The sequence below is a fragment of the Ornithodoros turicata genome, chromosome 6 (genome assembly GCF_037126465.1).
Source record: "Ornithodoros turicata isolate Travis chromosome 6, ASM3712646v1, whole genome shotgun sequence".
NCBI lineage: Eukaryota > Metazoa > Arthropoda > Arachnida > Ixodida > Argasidae > Ornithodoros > Ornithodoros turicata.
In genome coordinates, this window is record NC_088206.1 from 28,781,704 (window position 1) to 28,799,005 (window position 17,302).

Genomic DNA, 17,302 nt, shown 5'->3' on the forward strand with positions numbered 1-17,302 from the left:
GAGTGTTCTGCAACAAACAAAGCGGACCTCTGCGAAAAAACGACCAGCGTACGAGGTCTTTGTTCCGCACACCTTTCAAAAATCATCCACCTTTGGAAACAGCACCTGTTGCTGCTCGTATGAGTAGAGAAACTTGTAACACATGTAAAACTTGTAGACACTTGTAAAAGTACGAGTAAACGAACCAGGGAAGGATAAGGGTACATTGTGAAGTCCCCTCTCCCCCTGGCAGACCCGATCAGGGACCCGTGACGTAGACTGAAGAAAATAAAGCGGGAATGAAGAGTGTGAGAGCCGAGGGCAAAGAGACGAAGAAGAAGGATAAAGCGACTCACATGAGGGGATCGTGCCAGCCATCCGAGGCTTACACAACACATGCAGGCAGACAAATCTTACGTGTAATACACACTACCATTACCATTACCATTGTACCAAGTGTTGTTTTTTTCTTCCTAATTGCGCAATGACAATACACCGTCCAGCGGCCTGTGAGACCACTCTACCATTTTTGGAGGAGGAATCATGTGGACGACGGAGCGTCGTCTCCTCAATATCTATCAATCAATGTCCTCTGCCAATGCAGTTTCGCCTGTGGGAGTCATTGCACACCGAAAATCTGGTGCTCCTCTCATCTCTCTCTCACTCCACAAGAATATCATACCTAGCTATTCGAAGTATATCTGTATGAGGAAAGTTTTGTCAAGGCCGCGGCGTGGTCATTGGCGTTTTATTTGGCGCGCCATTAGTTGGCGCGGCTGGCGCAGCAGCAAATTGGACGGCAGACAAAAAAACCGGGGTACAAGCTAGTGATGGGCAAAACGACTCTTTATAGTGAATCGATTCATTTGATTCAGTTCATTTTAGTGATTCGTTCAAAAGATTCGTTCAGTGATTCAGTGACGTCACGACACACGTGACGCAATGACGTCATCAGGTCACGTGATCGCTGACCTCACAATTGTTATAAAGAAAGAGGTCAAAGAAGAACGGCGCTTTTCTGGCAACCGCACGTTGCTGTGATTATATCTTCTTATTATTACATACTCAAAAACGACAGATAAATTAATGGGGGATATGTTTATTAAAGATAAATTAATGTTGATGAACAATACAATACAATACATAATCACAATCAGCACGACACTCATAGGAAATGAACAAACACGAAATAAAAACGTGGTAACCAGAGCTCGAACATTCGAACTCAAAACGCAAGTCGCGTCATGTTTACACTTTTGTTCACTACAATTACCTGTTCATTCGTGTTCCATTCGTTTTCTGACGGGTTCTTCCGGTTTCGACTTCACGTTGCCAGTGTTATCGCCTTCATACGGCGAGAAATGTACAAATCCTAATAAAAAGACCAAGGGTTACAGCGCTAGCACGGCAACGGTTCCACTCCTTTTCGAACGGACGCGTCTGGGTTGCTACCGTTATTAAGACCGCTTAATGATATAATTAAGTCGTTATCTACCGAACGGATCCATCCCCGTAAAGGATCAGCCGCGGAACACCAAACAGTCCAGAGCAAACCAGTCCAAGCCCCGTTCCCACTCGATCAGGAACGGTCAGACCATTCCGTGGATAATGCCATAAAGCGCGAACGAAGTCTCAGAATAGCCCGAAGAGAACGAATCACACCATGACTCGGCGAGGCAGACACTCCCGCCAGCCAACAGCGCGAAGCGAACGGATCAGCAAACGAGTTAGTGAGCCACATGAGCATAGCGCACAACCGAACCCTAACCGACCTCCATCGCAAATGGAGCACTCAATGAATCGGTGAGCCGCACAACCATACAAAGGTTCTCCCTCGAACTCGAACTGTCCGAAGCGAACGAACTGCTACATGAATCAGTGATCTAAAACGCACAGCAAACGAGTCACCTCGACTCAAGGGGAGTAGCAGCGCAGCAGCCAACCGTGATCCATACCCCTCTGAACTAAATCAAAAGGTTCAGACCGATTCATTTGATTCAGTCTCGCCGTCTCGCTTGCGCGCTGCTGTGCGCTCCCACCATGTCCCCACCATACGCGCACACGGCCCACACGTGGCGATGAAACTCGCGAGTTCACTTGCGGACTAAAGTGAGGCGCTGCGAGCTTTTCGCGTCATCAAACGTCATGAAACGTCAGAATTTTTACGTCGAAGCGCGAGTTCTCAACCGTCACGAGCCCATTGGCTCCTGAGGCCGCTCCCCCCGTATGCGAGCGCTCATTGGTTGGTTTGAAATTATGAACTTTCCTTGGCGCGCTCAAGCCGGCGACCGTGTCGGGCTGTCGGCGGTGCCGGAGCAACTCCAGCAACTCGCCGCAAAGTTTCGAAATGTGTTGGGTGCAGCAGGGACGCAAGCAAAGCATCTACGCCGGTACCGCTCTGGATGGTTTTTAGTGTCCTTCCCTAACATGTTGTCGATACCGACTCTGAAAAACTCGGTGCCTCATGGATACTTCTGCAAGTCAACTGAGTGGCAGATAAGTGGAAGGCAGGTCTGCTTCCCTTGCTTGGTGCGACAACGCTTCAAGAAGGACGAATACTGTGTTTTTCCGCTACTCACTAGATGACAGGTAAGTCAGTTCCTATTCTATTTTGCCGCTTAGCATAACATAGCGCCGCACCTGTGGCATCTACGCAGCATTTTGGCAGGTAGAATTTTTGGTTTTCACGCTTCTGATCCCTATCTTTCTTGTTCAGGTACAAGCACTCAACTCATATCTGCTTCAGAATAGCATCTGCATGGATACAGTAGAATGGATATGACACTCAGAGTGGTTGGATCATCATCTTTCGGCATAGCAGCTTCACAATTTCCTTTGTGACGGATCAACCAGGCGCCTACACAAGCAGCAATATGGACATGTTCTCTGTCATGCCGGACCTCTGAATGTGTGTGCGTGTGCAGCCAATATACTGTCGTTCTACTGTGAAATCTTCCACGTGAGACATCAGCTATCAGTGAATGCAAAGTTGCTTCGGCATTTAATTCGAACTTCAGAAACAATGTTCATCATGTTCATGTTGTGCACAGCTACATCAGACTTCATATTTGTGTTTTGGAAATACCTATCCCGGAAAATAAAGCACTTTGTGTAACAGAAACAGCCAACGCTTCCACATTTTATTTATTTCACTCGATGCGAACGGAGATCCACAACCACCCAGAACTGCCCCGAACCGCCAAAGCGGGGGAGGGGGAGAAAACAGATGGGAAAGGGAAAGCCTCGCCAGCGTCACAGGTCACCCAGGGAGACAAAAAAAGGCAAAGCAAAAAGCTACTCAACCGACGTCCAACGATTGGCCCAACGCTTGAGGTCACGTGAGTTTTTCCCAACAATAGAATTATACTGCACGTTCATTCCCCCACACGACCACACACCACACCACCACACCGTGTGCGCGCATGCGCACGTCACTGCGGATGTGTGCTGTGATTGCGGTTCGCATTCAGAGAGGGCGCTGCGCCGACCTCGTCAAATGTTTTGAAATCAGTGTTTCCTCTTTTTTGTAGTTTTCGAGAACCCTCATTGAAGGTGAATCAATGAACGAATCTTTTTAGGGAAGGTGAATCGATTCACTCAGCTCAAGCTACTGATTCGTTCACCAAGAACGAATCACTCACTCACTGCCCCCACTGCCCATCACTAGCAAGCGCAGTCAGTGTACGATGCTATGTGGCGGCCAGGGAGAGTTGTATGCCGTCCGGCGATAGGGAGGCTCGGTCGCTCGGTGCGCCGGCTGCAGCACGCGAACGGCATAGCACTCGAGCGATTGCGAGGCCCAACGTGCATTGGCTACACGAAGTCAACATGACACAACAATGAGGGAACGCAAAACGGTTGGGATTGAATGAAGCCAAGAAGATTCGAAAGCTAGGGAAAGCTAAGCCGACGCCAAGAGACGAAGGTGGGAGAACGAACAGGTAGGCGAGCACGAAACCGTGGCTAATACGAGGGGTGTTCAAGTCAAACAGGGACTTTTCATTTTACGCATAAGCAAAATGAGCTTACAGGCGAGAAATTAGTTCTATTTTTCAACGTAATCTCCAGCTGCACTAATGCACTTGTCCCACTGTTTCACGAGGGCTTGAATGCCAACAGCGTAGAAATCCTTACCGGCGCGTAGCAGCCATGATCGGACCGCATTCTTGTCCTCGTCATCGCAGCTTCAGCGGCACGAAGAGATGGAAATCGCTGGGGGCGAGGTCTGGACTGTAAGGGGGATGTGGCAGCAACTCCCAGCCAAGTTCCTTTAAGGTGCGTGTCGTGAGATGCGCGGTATGCGGGCGTGCATTGTCCTGTAGAAGGAGGGCTCCTTTGGTGATGAGGCCAGGCCGCTTTTGCTTCAGCGCCTTATGCACATCCCTGAGAACCTGGCAGTAATATGCACTATTGATGGTGGTACCACTGGGCAGAAACTCAACATGAGCAACGCCAGCCTTGTCCCAGAAAACGGTGGCCATGACCTTATTCGCAGCGGGGTGCTTCGGAACTTCTTGGGAGCTGGCGAGCCCGGATGCTTCCACTGTTTTGATGCGCGTTTAGACTCAGGAGTGAAATGGTGCACCCACGTTTCATCGCACGTGATGATCCGATCAAGGAACGGCTGTCCTTCAGTGTCGAAGCGGTACCTTTGCTCTTGGAAGACTTCCAGTCTTCTCTGCCGGTCAAACACGGAGAGCTGCCTCGGGACCCCAACGGGCACTAACTTTCCGAAACTGGAGGTGTTCATGAATGATAGTGTTCAACGTTCCCAAAAAAAGGTCCGTCTTTCGTGCCAATTCGATACATGTTATACGTTGGTCCCTGAGGATCAGGTGCTCCACAAGTTGGATGTTCTCAGGAACTCTGACACTGGGCTCTGAGCCGCCCCGGCCGGGATCGTCCTGCACTGATGTACGGCCGTCTCGGAACCGTTTGCACCACTCAAACGCTTTGCTGCGACTAAGCGGGCGTTTACACGGGCCAACTTTCTGCACCAACTCGGACCAACTTTGGAGTTGGTGGCAGTCGGCCGACATCACCGACCATGACCAACTCGAGTTGGTGGGAATCAGTCGCCGAGCGAAAACTTCGGAGAGTTGGTGGTGGTCTAACCAATCAACGCGAGGAGCATTGCCACGTGACCCTCGAGGGCGTCAAGCGATTTCGTTCCTGTCGTTCTGCCTGGCATGGGTTCAAATCCTACAGAGGTATATGATATTATTTTTATTTTTTTTTTGTTGCCGGCGTCATATAAGCATATCAATAGGCATTTTTTGAGATACTGATGACCATCTGGCGAAATAAAATGACTTCGTTTTGATTAATGACAGTTAAAAAAAACTCACCAGCGTTTGGACTTGAACCCATACACCCCGATTGCCGTAAGGTTGGTTGTACGCGGAGCTAACGAGTTGGTACGTGTGAACGTGGAGACGGTACCGTCTTGAAGTTGGTCCAAAGACGTTGCTTCGAGTTGGTGCTGAAAATCGGCCCGTGTGAACGCCCCCTAAGTGTATCGTGGCCATACTGAGCCTGAAGTCTTCGGTGAATTTCAGATGACTTTACGCCTTCATTAACGAGAAACTTCATGACAATTCGCTGTTCGATGTGCGCGCTCACCTCGTTGTCAGCCATCTTGTCCAGCACGTGTGTGCTGTTTTGCACGAACTTTGGACCACTACGTGGTGAACGCGGAGGCCTGTCGCGCGTGAAAATGACGAAAAAGAAGTAGCGCGGGTCATTTGTATACTCAGGAGACAGAAAGTCCCAGAAAGTGTTTGACTTGAACACCCCTCGTAGATGTAAACGTTCCCAGACGTGTGTACTTGAAACGAATGCGCGTCCGTCGGAGTTTGCACTGGCCAACGCGGAGTTTGCGGATTTTGTCATTGGTCATAATTAGCTTTCCTGTTGTTGTTGTTTCTGAATAACGAGTTTGGGCATGTTTGTGACGTTCGCGATAGGCTGTGGTTTCGGACCGAGGTGGCGTCCGCACGCATGCAACACAGCGACGATACAGCTATCACATTCACTTCTTCGCACATTGATGCGGAAAGGCGTGAATTTTTTAATCTTCGAAAACGTGACACAAAGCGCGTACCTGTTCCCATGGTAGCTGTCCACTCCTGCTCAGGAAGGTTCCCGGTTTAGCGTCGCGTTTTGTCTATCGAGATGTGAGAAGTGTACAGGGAGCGCCAAGGTAAACCCCGGGGTTTGTAACGTAAATAAAACAAACAGGAACAGTGTTTAGGAGTTACAGAACGTATTATGTGCGCCAAAACTTACATCAACTCTGCTCATTTGTCGATTTTTCATGGATAGCCCATGCAAATTAAAAAATGCCGCCCTCTTAACATTGGGCAATACTTGTGTTTCAGCTCCTTCTGCCAGAAGACAACACCGTCGCACGCCGCTTTGCCAGGGTGCTGGGAGCGCCCTTCTTTTTTTTTAAACAGCATCACTCCTTTTCTGGAGCCAGCCGCTTTGGATAAACTCTCACTCTGTGACGTATGGAAGAAGGGAGGCCGGAAAACCAAATAGCCTCATTGGAAACTTTGTCGGGGCGCGCATCGAGCTCGTGGCTCTGAAAGAGCGTTTAGGCGAGGTATCGGAGTACAAGGGACACAGCACAACGAGCGCGTTGGGCAGAGCCGCTACTTAAATGTGGAATCCGGGCAAAAAAACGCAGTTGATCTGAAAGTGTTGTCGGAATAGTGGGTACCTGAAACACAAGTAAGATGAACATGTAACTGGAATATCACGTTTTGAAACAGTCGGAAACGTTAGAAAATGAATTTAATCGGATTTTGGAGCTGGCTCCTCGCTCCTCGCTGAATTCAGGCAACAGTGTGTGGACCGACGTCACTGGAGTCTGTTATGAAGGCATGCGGTCCGTCACAAAATGCGGTATTCCGACTCTCAATCTGTTGCCGAAGAGGCGCTCGAAGCAGCTCTGTTCATGCTTTCGGCAGTATCGAAATGCAACCAGCCTGGCGACGCCGAGCAGTTGAGCGATTGAAAATCCCGCCGGCAGTGCAGTTACTTCATCGGAAGGGGAGAAGCAGGGAAGGGCCGCTTCAACGGGAAGCCGGCAGTTGGTTTCGAATTCCATGTTCTTGATGTTTTATAAAAATGCACGAACGAATTTTTTCTAAACCTTTTCGGTGGCTTCGTCTTGGAAGGCATCCAAGTGGATATCACATTAACTTTAGAATTCCGGGTTCCTCGCGGACAACACCTTTAACACGCCCATTAAGTATAGTTTGAGAACAGAGCAGAAATAGTGCATGATTTTAATTTGTTGGGCTTGAGAGCATAAGAGCATGTAGTGTTCGACTCTTGTGAATGAGTAAGGTCTAGAAAGGTCGTTCGACCTAGACTTGTGCTCCGCCAATGGTTCTCATCTCTGCTGCGCGAATCTTCAACCTGCGCGGGTGCATTGAACGCAGTTTATCGCATGCCGTCATGAATAGAACGGGAGGCTTGCTGTATTTGTTCCTTCAGTTCCTGTATATGCTGATAGTTACGCGGCTTACCCCTTTTTTGACGTGTCTCTCGTAGTCTCGCCTTCGGACTACGCTGTTGTGCTGCATCGTGCCCTCATGCGCTGTATCCCCGAAGAACTCGCAGCCCAATTCCGACAACGTGAACTCGAACGAGGCGAAAACCCTCAGCCTACGAGCACCAGTGGACTTCAGCGAGCGCAAACAGGTGAGCTCCCCCAGCCTGTGAGCACCAGTCAGTTCCAGCGAGTGCAAAGTGTCTCAGACCTCTTAGCGTTTGTGCGAAGCCACATTGAGAGCAGAGAGGATTGCCAGATCGCTGCCTGTCGTCCCCCGAATCGTGAGCCGGAGCCCCGTCACTCAGACATGGAGATCTCTGGGTATCCTCCTTCGGCACTTTCGCTACCGGTGCAATCAACAATTCCGGGACTTTGTTGCCCTTTTTGTCAATGCAACACCCACGCTATCGCCGACTGTCAGGCTGTTATCTCCCCGCAGAAGAAGACAAGGCGTCTTATGGAACATCGATGCTGTTTACGGTGCGGGAAGTACTGACTTCGCCCGAGAGTGCAGATCTTCCCTGTCGCTTACCTACGCCTGTTGCGGTGGCCTCTACTTGTACCTCCTATGCGACATCCAGCGCACCGCTCAGCCGTTACAGCGCAGGATAGCCCTGCACGGAGTCCGCGCGGACCGCGTTCGGACCATGCTTAGGGCCACACCACCGCTTCATTGAATGTCGCCGTCACCACGGTCGACGGCAGTAGCACAACAATACCGCACTTCCTTACACAGACTGCCCAAGTATGCGCCCACGGACGCACGGCCTCTCGTATCGTTCGCATAAGGTTCGACACCGGAAGTCGCCGCACCTACATACGCCGCGACGTGTCAGAGCCCTCGTGTGTACGGTCCTCGCGTCCGAGGACATTTATTCATTTATTTTTTATTATACTTTATAAACTATATTTATTATTTATTTATACATTTATTCATTCGGGAGTAGCACACTTCCGCCAAGGCTTCGATGTCACCACGCCTACTTGCGCCTGAGAAGTCAGTATGGCGGCCCTACGATTTCGCTCGAAGCTCTCGCGGTGCCCGACCTTTTTTCGGTAGAAGATTCCCGCACTACTAGAACGGTGGCTGATGATTTGAAGCAGCTTGGGCAGGACGCTGCTGATGCGCTACCTGGCGGAGGTGAAAACAGGGTAGAGGTCGCCATCTCATCGGTTCAGACTTCTACTGGTCTCTTGTTATCGGCGACATTCGACGATTGAACGCGGGACTAACCGTGGTGCGAATGGCTCTTGGCTGGCTATCTCCTCCACGGCCCATATCCCCACTCCTTGCCTACTGATCCATCGGATTCGCCAGAGACCACGACACTGGAGCTAACATGCGTAACTGTCGACAATCCCGAAACGGATTCAGCCCACATATGGAGATTGGAAACCATGGGCACAGTTGAGTGCGCCACGGACGATCTGGCGATGGAGCAGTTCGAGCAACAGGTCACGAGAGTCGGAAAACGTTACCAGGTCCCTGTCCTTGTCAACGGCGACTGCCTCGGCACGCTCGCCGACAACCGTACGTTCGCCAGAACTCGCCTACTTTCTCAGCTTCGTGACCAGCCCGAGCTCCTGACTCAGTATCACAAGGCTAATTAGGGATATTTTACCGAGGGCCACGCGACGCGAATACCTGACTCCACCGAAGTCGGACCTTCACTGTTCGACTCCCTGACAGACGCCAGCTCATTCACCCGGCGCAGCGCCTATTTCCGTTGGAAGCACATGACTTCCGTACCGCTGGGGCGGGAGTATGTTAAGAAAACGGAAAGGAGGAAAGAAAAGGAGAAGGAAAAGGCGGAAGAGGCTTGGACGCAGTTGGCTGCGCTGGTGATTTCAATTCGTTTTTGGTTTCGGGTCTTCGGGCAAGCTGTTCGGTTCCGTGTCGCTTTCTGCTCCTTTTCGTAACGCAATACCCTAATGAATTTAATACTAATTTTACTAATACCCAACATAAGAAAGTGATCACAGCGACTGATCAATCACCTGAGAGAGATACTCTTCTCAAGTTCAGGGTTGGCCACCGTATCTAAAACATTAGTTTTTACTGCGCCCAGAGGAGTCACCTTGGTGCTCGTGCTGTGGGGTGCAGCTGTCTGTGACACACGTGCTGAAATTTCATCACCAAGGGCGATACTTTACCCCATTGCTGATGGTAATGCGGGGAATAAAATAATGAGCCTCTTCACAGTAAGGATAGAAGTCTTTGGTATCCAGAAAGGTCAAGAGAGCTTTGAGGACAGAGCGTTGGTGAAGAGAGGGGTTGAGAGTCCAGCTCGTTAAGGGATTCGGCGAGTACGGTACGGAGCGGGAAGGTTGGTAGTGTGGGCAACGGAGAAGAATGTGCTCTAGATCTTCTACAGCATCGCAGTGACAGCATTGGGGAGAGTCAACTTGTCTCAAGCGGTAACGCCACTGCGCTGTAAAAGCCACATCGAGGCGCATTCGATGAACTAATGCGGCATCTTGACGAGAGGTATGTCGAGGCACGCGGAAAGCGAGCGCTGGATCAACTCTACTCAGCATGGCTGGGGGGAGAATGTCAGCGGTCCATCGGCAGGAAGCGAGGGGAGTCACGAGGCATCGAAGTACAGAAAGATGATCTCCTCTCAGCAACGCAATACGCGTCCGTCTCCGAGACGAGAGAGCTACTTCAGTGGCGCTGCCGTCCTGTTCTCTCCTTCGACACCGCAATGGACTGGAACCACTGGAGAGCCCGCCTGTGCCCTGCTTCGTAGACAGGGTTGCAAGCCATTAACACATCCATCACCAACGGTGCGGATGAGCCTCGGATGCCAGAACTTCAATTGCGCCAGCGCAAACGTAGAGTCAGTGAACGCGACCCATTCCCGCGAGGTAAAATGAGCGATGTGCTGCAGAAAGAAAAGTATGACACAGAGTTCCGCAGCTATGGATGGGGCTTCATGCGAAAAGTGACATCCTTCCACTACGCCTTCGGGTGGGATGACGAATGCCGAGGCGGAATTACCATTTCGAGATCCGCCATCGATGTATGCGGCAGAGCTAGAAAACTTCGCGCCTACCAGAGCATAAAAATAAGCTCGAAGGATTTGAGGGGGAACCTGATCTCTTCGCTCCAGGAGGTTTGGAAGACGTACGAAGGTGTGTGGCACAGGCAGAGACCAGTGGGCGTCTGGCGGTGTGACGTCCTTAGATATGAAGCCAGTGAGAGCCTGGCGTGTGCTCTGCACTAGTCGATTGAAATCACTTTGAAAGGACTATGAAATTTCCCGAACCGTCCATATATTTTTTTTTCTGGAAACGGTTCTTCCCACCGAGAAACTAATATGCCAGAAATTTTTCCGGGCGGAATCTCTCTACTCTGTGAGAAGCGCGCGCATTCTCTTATGCATTCCTCCTGTCCCGCGCACATTCTCCTGTGGATCAAGCTATGCGGGCTGTGCTGCTGGTTTCCTTTACGTCACCGGTGTTGCTCAATGCGAAGCAATGCTGGTGCTGCGCCTGCCAGTCGCACATACAAAGTCACAAGGTCTCTGGTCACGTCTGAGGGCTGCAGCGTTACGTTTCTCTTCGTTGCAAGCGTTCGGATAACACGTATATGAACAGCTTTTTGTGTGTGAATCGTTTACTACATTTGCGCTGGCAGGTATGACATGTGAGCTGTACTTTATAGTCGAATGTAATCGTCTTCTGCTCGGCGCCGTTCGCAACAAGGAATGCAAGCACCCTCCTCCGTGGCTATGAGGTTTTTGCTGACAAGACACGTGGGCCTCTAGCGATTCACCGCAACGTTGTATTGGTTGTATCGCTGTCACCAATGGAAAGTGTCTGGTGGTTGCCTGGCGTTGCAATTATATTTACGTGTTGGCATCTGACAACAAAGCAAGTGCGTTGTGAAGTGTGACTGTGATTTGGAAGCTGTCCCCCTTTGTTGCTCAATTTGTTTGTACTAATTTTGTTTTACCTTGTTCCAACTCGTGTTCTTCATTACCATTACGTTATTATTCAAAGCAGCTTCGCACTTTCAAGCGATTCTGACTTACTCTGCATTTCGTGGTCTACAGACGCGACGGGCTGGCAGTATCTCCTTCCATCAAAGGACTTATTGTTTGCTTAAGAATATGTTTCACGCAAGAATTCGACTTTTAGGAGGTATTCAGCGTTGAGCACGTCATAAATGTGAAGTTAGCATTAACAACAACCATGCCTACAGAAACACAACTGCAGCGTATTCTGTAAGAGTATTCTGCACATCGTATTTATATTTCTGACAACTGTTTGTTGTTTAACACATTTGTTGTTCAACAAGCCCTCCAATACTATGCAATACATCCATAATTAACCCTGAGGCTGAGGGACGCAAACTAACGACTCCAGCTCGCCTGCTTCATCGCCACCTTATGCTATGGTGTTTCATAAGCTTGAAGCCACCAGTTGAGGTACCTGGAATGAGGCAAAAGCCTCAGTAGTCACGTAACATGCCTTGTATTTTGCAATTAAAAAAGAAAAAGAAGTAATTGGTACTATTTCAAATAAACTGCTTTTTGGTCTTCTGGTGGAAATCTGTCTTCCTAATAAAAGAACTGTCCAATTTGACACCTAGACAGAGAGTCGTCAGCTGTGCAGGCTGCACCGAGGATGTGCGCCCACTTGTGTACGTGTCAACGACGAGGGCACCAGGCTCAAACAGCTGAAATATCGGGGGGGGGGGGGGGTATATGTTTATTCACACAAAGGAGATCGGCATTTAGCTTAAATAGTACGATAACTAAAATACACAAGGGCTAATAACTGAAACATATACACAGACCCATCATATGCTACACATGACTAATTTGTATGCATATGCAAGCACAAGATGTATTCTATTTTACACTACCACACAGCTCACCTAGCGACTATATTGGCACCAATGTGATCAGCAAATAAGGGCTGAAGTTGCTGCACAGGCTTTACAGGATGAAGGAGAGCTTGTTGAACTGGTTGAACACAACAGTGCACCACTGATATAGTAATGGTTGGTAAGGTTATTTTTGGTAATGTAAAACAAAGCACAGAGTTGTAGCAGGAACAAAATCTCCTGACGACATGGTGTATCAAACGTAGGTCTCTTTATTTTAGAGGTGAACTGCAGAGCACTTGCTGGAGTTGTTCTGCCATGTTACCCCGGCGAAAGACTTTTGCTGCCGTACATTTGGGCTGCCCTAGTTTGAGAGAAGAAAAGGAATAACACATTATTTGTTATTGTTGTATTTGTTACTTGTATTTGTTATTGTATACAAAGTAGTTGTTCATATTTGTTCACATGATACAGTAAACTGAAATCAAATAACAAAAAAAAATTGTGACCAATACACAGAGACCGAATGGTAGGCAAGACAATGCTGCAAAGATGAATCTGGAAGGAGGCTGCACAGCATTTGTCTGCCCTGAATAGTGGGTTGCAGTGATTAGGCTGTCTGACCTCAGGGGCTTCAGGCTCCGCTGAGGAAGTTATCTGTCAACATGGAAGCAAATGAGAGGAGACAAAAGATTGGATACATATGTTCAATATACTACATAAATATTCTGTTAAAATATGGTTTCTAAGATCATGCTAAGCGTAGTCTATTTTTATCAACAGTGTACCACCTGAGTTTAGTGACTAGGTTCGGTAACTTCTGTTTTATCTGTTTGGTTTAATCTCTTCTCTTCTGTGCCGTAAGCGGCCATAAGGTTCCAAGCCGCGCAGATGAGAATTAACCTTTTTACACAATCCTGAAATCTGTGACAGCATTTGGACCACACGGAGTGAAAGTTAGCCCAATAACGAAAAGTACTCACACTTTTGCGCCGTTTGGGCGGATGTTCTTTCCCAGAAGAGGACAGGTATTGTGATGCGGTTACACCTTGTTTCAAACGACACTGAGCTCGGTATCCAGTACGTTGAAGAGATTCCTCTTCGTAATCACAATCATGGAAATGCTTGCTACAAATTGCTTGCTACCGCACCATCTTTCCATTCCGGCGGTCCGATTGCTTTGTGCCATCAAAAGTTGTCCGTCTCGTCACTGGGAAGCATATGACATTGGATGCCCGGCGAATATTGATGTGAATTAGGGCAACCAACCATCCAACATCGTCTCGGCATGTCGGCCGTCATGGAGATTTGCACTCGTGATGAACGCATACGCGGGATCCTGCGGCACATGCTTCTGGTGGGACCACGAAATGTCACGATGACGTGTCGCGTACCCGGCCGTGGTTCCGTCAAGTTGCTCGCTGTGTCTCCGCGCGGCAGCTCACCACGGTGCGGCGCCAGCTGTACTCCCTTCGCCGTTCCGTTTAAATTCGCTCGCGTGAATACTCCTCGCACGATCAAGGTAAAATTTGGTTCTAGAATCAGAAAAATGTTTTCTTTCTGACGAAAACGAGAACGAATCATTTCATTGTCCTTTCAGGCCGGCATCGAATTTTCCGGAAGAGCGGGTGAGGAGGAATGTGCACACGCAAACGTAGGAAGTGCCAAGCCGTTTCACGCTCACAGAGAATCTCCAATGGGAGCTTACCAGCTTCAGCCAAGACTTGCCGTGTTTCCGCCATTCTTGGAACCAGGGATTTCCCTACACCCTCCCTGCATTTTTGCAACACCCCCCCCCCCCCCCTGAAATTTCTCAGGTGACTCCACGCAGCTCTGCCACCAACACGTTCTGGTAGTGAGTCCGGCGCAGCGAATTACATCCTGTGCTGTCAAACTTGGGCTGTAGGACCACAGTCATGAGTAGTAAAGAGGGGTTCAGAAACAACGGCATACCTAAACTACGTGTAACATACGTGTAAACATACCCCTGTCCTGAGCCCTGCGCGTATTTTTCCCTGCGCGGCGCGTGTGCGGAAGGTTGTCCACGTGATTATCGGCGGGGGGAGGGCTGAGTGCGCTTATCCTCTCACATTTTTCAGCCTGGGCAGACTTCTTTGGCCATACGTGGGCCGACTTCACATATTTTTCCGATACAACAGGTGAGCGGTTTACATGCAGAGACATGCAAAGAAGGGTCATACACAGAAAGTACAAGTCAAAATATATTTATTAATGCCAATCAAGTTGAGATATATTTATTAAAGCCAATAGTGCTGGGAATTGTACCAATTGCGATGTCAATCAGATGGAGGAGAAAAATACAGCCGAAAAATATTCACCACCTGTAACAGGGCGGTGCTCAGGTGGAGGGCTGCTGTGGTGGGCGGAACGTGACCGGAGGGCTGCGTGCGCGCTTACCATTCACCCTAGGCTGACTTCTTTCACAATTTTCCTACTTGGGCCGACTTCCTTCCCGCGACAGGTGGGCGTCGCGTGGCCGGAGGGCACGCGTTTACTATTCAGCCTGGGCCGCCGACTTTCGTCATTTTTCAGGCTGGGCAGCCGACATTCGCCATTTTTCAGCCTGAGCCGACTTGAATCATATTTTTTCCAGCTACAACAGGTGTGCAGTAGGCTGTTTACATGCAAAGGATAGCCATACACAAAAGTACAAGTGAAAATATATTTATTAAAGTCATTAGGAATTATGTTATGACTCTGCGTGAATGGGAAAAACTTAGCCAAAAAATCTGAAGTAGAAGGAACACAATACACGTAACAAAGAATATTAAAGGTACGATACAATAGCATTGAATAGGCATCACAAATCAAACACAATATTTTTTATTAGTGGAAGTTTTCAATGAATCAGAAGTGATAGCGCATTTAATCAAAGAAGATATTCTTAATCAATACGATTACAATCAAAATTTCAAGTGCTATTATAAAAAGTCTGAGACGTGAGAATCTGATAGGTGTAAGTAATTTCGAGCACAATAGCTAAGTTTAATATTCCAATGTGACACAAATTTAATTTCTATTGAAATGAATAGCACAGACATAAGGCAATAATTCGAATCAACACATAGCATTAATATAGAACCTAACCGACATGTAGGGAAATAATAGCTACACCATATGAAAACGATCACCACATTCAATCAAAGAAGCTATTCTTAATCAATATGATTATAAACAAAATTATAACTTGTATTATAAAAAAGTCTAATATTCCTATACGTGAGAACCATCTTTGCAATAGCGGGAAGTTCTGATAGTTGTATGTAATTAACTGTGAACAGCAGAGACACTGGAAGACTATGGGACACGAACACAAGACGAAATAAAATCTATACCACTACAAAGAAGATATTCCACTTCACCACATAGCACGCTCCTAGCCAACAAACAGAACACGAACGACAAGAACACAAGAAGAAATAAAATCTATACCACTACATTGTCAAACTCATCAGAAAATAGACATGTTAAAAATTAACTTCACCACATAGTACGCTCCTAGCCAAGAAACACGACAAGAACGCAAGAAGAAATAAAATCTATACCACTACATTGTCAAACTCATCAGAAAATAGACATGTTAAAAATTAACTTCACCACATAGCACGCTCCCAGCGAACAAACAGAACAAAGAGCGACACGAACACAAGAGGAAATAAAATCTACACCACTACATTGATTAATCAAAACAACATTGTAATCTATCATTCAGAAAATCAGAAGAAAAAATCAAACCCATCAGAAAATAGATATGTTAAAAACGAACTTCACCACATAGCACGCTCCTAGCCAACAAACAGAACAAAGAACGACACGAACACAAGAGGAAATAAAATCTATACCACTACGAAGAAGATATTCTTAATCAATATGATGACAATCAAATTACAAATTGTATTATAAAAAGTCTGAGACGTGAGAACCATCTTTGCAATAGCGTGAATATCTGTCATAACATTTCGAGCACAATAGGGAATCTCAGTTTCATATTCCAACATTACTCAACTTTTAATTTCTTATTAAGTAAACAGCGTAGACGTGAGGAAATAACGAGAAACAACACAATCAACAGCTATAATTAATAGAGAGCCAAACCTGCGCACCATCCAACACATAGAAAAATAATAGCTAATCAATCTATCAAAAAGGCGCAATAGCACAGACTTAACGCTGAAGAACAGAAGAACACGCGGCGACACGTAAACATCAACAGAGGAAAATAATCTATCATTGAACCATCATAAAATCGACCAATTTTCATTCTAACCAGGGCTGGGCAGGAACACTCAAAATTTGTATTATAATACAAATACATAATACTTGCTAAAAATGGTATTATAATACTAATACATAATACATTTTATTTTTAAGTATTATAATACATAATACTATTACTTCCATGTATTACTCAAGTAATACTAGTAATACTTTTGTGCCGTGGCAGACAGTTATTAGAAAAGGAATCCCAAACATATTTCTGAAGCCACCGGTCCGGTCAACGCATGTTTATTTCAGTTAATGGACCTTTTTCAGAGCGGAAAAGCGCCTCTAGCGGGACGAGTTGGAAACACGGTTGGTGGCTCGCGCGCCGCGCGGTGTCTGTCCATCGACACCGTTTGCTCGGAATACTTTTGTTCGAATGGAGTTCAAAGGGAGTTCAGTGTGTTGTCCGCACCTATTTTTCTGTAACTTTTGATGGTACTCTCTCTGAGCGTACGGAGCAGGCAACCAGTGTCCTCTGCTTTCTTTCTTCTTTTTTTTTTGGGGGGGGGGGTCAGTTGAAGAGGGGAGACCATGGGCTATTTGCATATCTTTGTCATTCACGAGCAGAACAGTTGAATAGAACATTGCGGAACAATCCGGCGGACCAGTAGGACACATCTTGAAAAAAAAAATGGCCTCAT

The 17,302-nt window shown here is 47.5% G+C and overlaps 1 protein-coding gene across 1 annotated transcript in view; it reads right to left on the minus strand.

Moving 5' to 3' along the window:
- The window catches only part of LOC135397778 (uncharacterized), a 53,462-nt gene that overhangs the window by 883 nt on the left and 35,277 nt on the right, over positions 1–17,302 (minus strand). The gene's annotated exons all lie outside the window — the stretch shown is intronic.